This window comes from Giraffa tippelskirchi, chromosome 1, assembly GCF_054371585.1.
Source record: "Giraffa tippelskirchi isolate mGirTip1 chromosome 1, T2T-mGirTip1v1.2.pri, whole genome shotgun sequence".
Lineage (NCBI taxonomy): Eukaryota > Metazoa > Chordata > Mammalia > Artiodactyla > Giraffidae > Giraffa > Giraffa tippelskirchi.
The window spans coordinates 23420264-23424765 of record NC_137275.1 but is presented as its reverse complement, the minus strand read 5'-3'; positions in this window follow the sequence as shown (position 1 = coordinate 23424765).

Genomic DNA, 4502 nt, shown 5'->3' with positions numbered 1-4502 from the left:
AGCTGAATTCCAGAAAAATAAACGACCCAATCAAAAAATGGGCCAAAGAACTAAACAGACATTTCTCCAAAGAAGACATACAGATGGCTAACAAACACATGAAAAGATGCTCAACATCACTCATTATTAGAGAAATGCAAATCAAAACCAAAATGAGGTATCATTTCACACCAGTCAGAATGGCTGCTATCCAAAAGTCTACAAGCAATAAATGCTGGAGAGGGTGTGGAGAAAAGGGAACCCTCTTACACTGTTGGTGGGAATGCAAACTAGTACAGCCACTATGGAGAACAGTGTGGAGATTCCTTAAAAAACTGGGAATAGAACTGCCATATGACCCAGCAATCCCACTGCTGGACATATACACCGAGGAAACCAGAATTGAAAGAGACACGTGTACCCCAATGTTCATCTCAGCACTGTTTACAGTAGCCAGGACATGGAAGCAACCTAGATGTCCATCAGCAGACGAATGGATAAGGAAGCTGTGGTACATATACACAATGGAATATTACTCAGCCATTAAAAAAAAATACATTTGAATCGGTTCTACTGAGATGGATGAAACTGGAGCCCATTATACAGAGTGAAGTAAGCCAGAAAGAAAAACAACAATACAGTATACTAATGCATATATATGGAATTTGAAAGATGGTAATGATAACCCTATATGCGAGACAGAATAAGAGACACAGATGCATAGAACAATTTTATGGACTCTGAGGGAAAAGGTGAGGGTGGGACGTTCTGGGAGAATAGCATTGAAACATGTATATTGTCATATGTGAAGCAGAGCACCATTCCATGTTCGATGCATGAGACAAGGGCTCAGGGCCGGGGCAATGGGATGACCCAGAGGGATGGGATGGGGAGGGAGGTGGGTGGGGGGTCCAGGAAGGGGAACACATGTAAACCCATGGCTGATTCATGTCAATGTATGGCAAAAACTATTACAATATTGTAAAGTAATTAGCCCCCAACTAAAATAAATAAATTTATTAAAAAAGAAAAAAAAGAAAAAAAAATTCTTTTCTTGATAGCCAAAGTTCATGATTCTACAAGGAACTGTTAAATCTATTGGCTGTTTGCTTTTTTTTTTAAACACAATTTCATCAACTTCACAGTTTGATTTATGAAAAGCAACAATGGCTGGTAGAATAGGAATATTCTGCTTGCTAGGTTCTGAGGCATCTGGCTAATTCTGATAAACAGGAAAATAACCACAGAGAGCATGGAGAGGGCATTGGAGCCATGAAGTATGCTGCATAGATAGCACCACTATCACCCCTCCCAGTCCTGGAATATTGGTTCTGATATATTTAGAGGTCTTAGAGATGGTCTGTCTTGGGACCAGTGTCCTGAAAAGGGGTTGATTTTATTTTTAAAGAGGGTAGTGAAAATGCAAGGGCATTTCCAATTCTGGAAGGTTAAAATTGCCCACTGAGAAATTTGCTGATCTTCTAATTTGGCTGTTAATCAAACAACCTAAAAATAAGGGCTGCTTTAAATAAAAGACTAAAATAAATCACTCAAGAGAAAGTCCCTATCTGTTCCTTTCCAGCAGTCCAAATATACCTTCTAATCACTTATTTATTCCCCTTTAAAGCTAACATGGCTGTGTTTGTTATCTTTACCTAACTAATATGAATTCTTTTATTTTTTAAAAAAATATTTATTTATTTGACTGCCCCCAGTCTTAGTTGTGGCAAGTGGGATCTCGTTCCCTGACCAGGGATCGAACTTGGGTCTCCACACTGGGAACTTGGAGTTAGCCACTGGACCACCAGGGAAGTCCCTTGAACCCCCTTTTTATTAAAGTTATGTGAAGAAATATACATTCTTTTTGCTTGTTTAAAAGAACGTATTTTGTTATTTATTTATTTTGCCAAGGGAGATGTTAATTAGAGTAAATTCAAGGAGTCCCAAAGAAGAAGTTGAAATAATGTGAGGGAACTAGATGTCAGGAAAAAGTAATGAACTTGAAATTAAAAAGTTAGAGTTTAAATTTAGTCCATCCATTACAGTGTTACCTTGACCAATTTGCCTAATCCTCTCTGAGCTTCAGTTTCTGAAGAAAACAGAGAACAAGGGAAAGGCTCCAAAGCCACATAGTAATTCCACCCTCCTCAGAGCTGAAGAGCTCCTAGGTGAACTTTACATCTTTTCTCTAAATACTTAAAGCATTGTGGGTGGATGGATATTTACTCTATTTGAAATTATAACAATAATACCTCTGATTTATGTAAGCTTTGCCCTCAAAGAACTTTCCTAAAAAAGGAATAATTTATTTTAAAATCTTTAATATGGCTAGAATAAATGCCACTTCTTTATATCTGCCAGTGTTTCGTTATCATGTTACGGTGATAAGCATTAAGTTCTGAGAATTGGAGTTAAGCCAAGTACTACTTAGATCATAGGTGCTCATAGGTGTGTGCTTGCTCAGCCACTCAGTCGTGCCCGACTCTTTGTATCCCTGTGGTCTGTAGCCTGCCAGGCTCTTCTGTCCATGGCCTTCTCATAGGTACAAATCCAAATCTAATTTGGATCATACCCAGGAATTGGTGAAACTTCTACCCAACCTTAACATGAAGACAGAGAAAAGAATGTGATGGGCTTGGGAGGAGAAAGCATTCAAAGGCCAAGCTGAGATGTTTTGCATTCCAGGTCCCAAACTCAGCGTTTTAAAAGGAGCCTTTTTATTTTTTTAAAAAAGCACGGTTTTTCTGGTTCCATTCTATGGTTCTTGCCCCATGTTTTGTTTTATTGACAGTTTACATATTATACCAGGTACTCATATGAAAGGTAATATTTGATAAATATTAATTTTCCCAAAGATAATTTTTTTACCCAGTCAAATTAATCCAAGTCATTCCTATCTTCAAACTCAAATCAAGCAAAAAGGAGAAAAACAAGACAAAATAAAACTTGCAAAATTTTTCTTGTAAGTTAGCTTTCCTTTCACTAAAGAAGTAAGTTCTGACTTCACTGGAAAGTTTTCTATGTCACTTTTTCAAGTATAATCCTATCTTCTTATGATCCAGATTAGAATAAAAGTTTCTAAGCCTTTTGAAGTGAAAGCAACCAATCATGGTTAACTTGCAACTCTTTCTTCATCCTTATTTTCTTCTTTATTCTATACATTTAAAAAAAAATTACATATTGCATGCATAATATTATATAACATTTTAGTTTTAAAGTTAAGCTCATTTTAAAGTTAGTACAGTTTATAGCAGCTTTATTGACATATAATTCATATATCATACAATTCACCCTTTTAAAAAATTTTGCATGCATGCTTAGTTGCTCAGTCATGTCCAACTCATTCTGACACTTTGGACTGTAGGCTGCCAATCTCCTCTGTCAATGGGACTTTTCAGGCAAGAATACTGGAGTGAGTTGCCATTTCCTTCTCCAGGGAATCTTCCTGACCCAGGGATCGAACCTGAATCTCCTGTGTTTCCTGCATTGTGGGCAGATTCTTTACCCACTGAGCCATATTGAAATATAATTGATTTACAGTGTCATGTTAGTTTCAGGTGTATAGCAAAGTGATTCATATATATATGTGTGTGTGTGTGTATACATACATTCTCTTTTCAGATTCTTTTCAGATTCTTTTCCATTATAGGTTATTTACAAGGTAACTCATCCTTTTGAAGTATACAATTCAGTGGTTTTTAATATGTTCACAGAGTTTTGTAATCATCATCCCCATCTAATTCTAGAGCATTTTTTATGACTCCAAAAAGAAACCCTGTACCTGTTGACAGTCACTTCCCATTTCACCCTCCCCCTAGGCCCTGGCAATCGCTGATCTATTTTATGTCAGTATGGATTTGCCTATTCTGATAGTTTTTTACATTTCATATAAATGGTATCATATAATTTGTAGCTTTTTGATTCTGGCTTATTTCGGGCTTATTTGCAGATGACACCACCCTTATGGCAGAAAGTGAAGAAGAACTAAAGAGCTTCTTGATGAAAGTAAAAGAGGAGAGTGAAATAGTTGGCTTAAAGCTTAACATTCAGAAAACTAAGATCATGGCATCCAGTCCCATCACTTCATGGGAAATAGATGGGGAAACAGTGGAAACAGTGTCAGACTTTATTTTTTGGGCTCCAAAATCACTGCAGATGGTGATTGCAGCCATGAAATGAAAAGATGCTTACTCCTTGGAAGGAAAGTTATGACCAGCCTAAACAGCATATTAAAAAGCAGAGATATTACTTTGCCAACAAAGGTCCATCTAGTTAAGGCTATGGTTTTTCCAATGGTCATGTATGGATGTGAGAGTTGGATGGTGAAGAAAGCTGAGCACCAAAGAATTGATGCTTTTGAACTGTGTTGTTGGAGAAGACTCTTGAGAGTCCCTTGGACTGCAAGGAGATCCAACCAGTCCATCCTAAAGGAAATCAGTCCTGGGTGTTCATTGGAAGGACTGATGTTGAAGCTGAAAATCCAATACTTTGGCCACCTGATGCGAAGAACTGAATCATTTGAA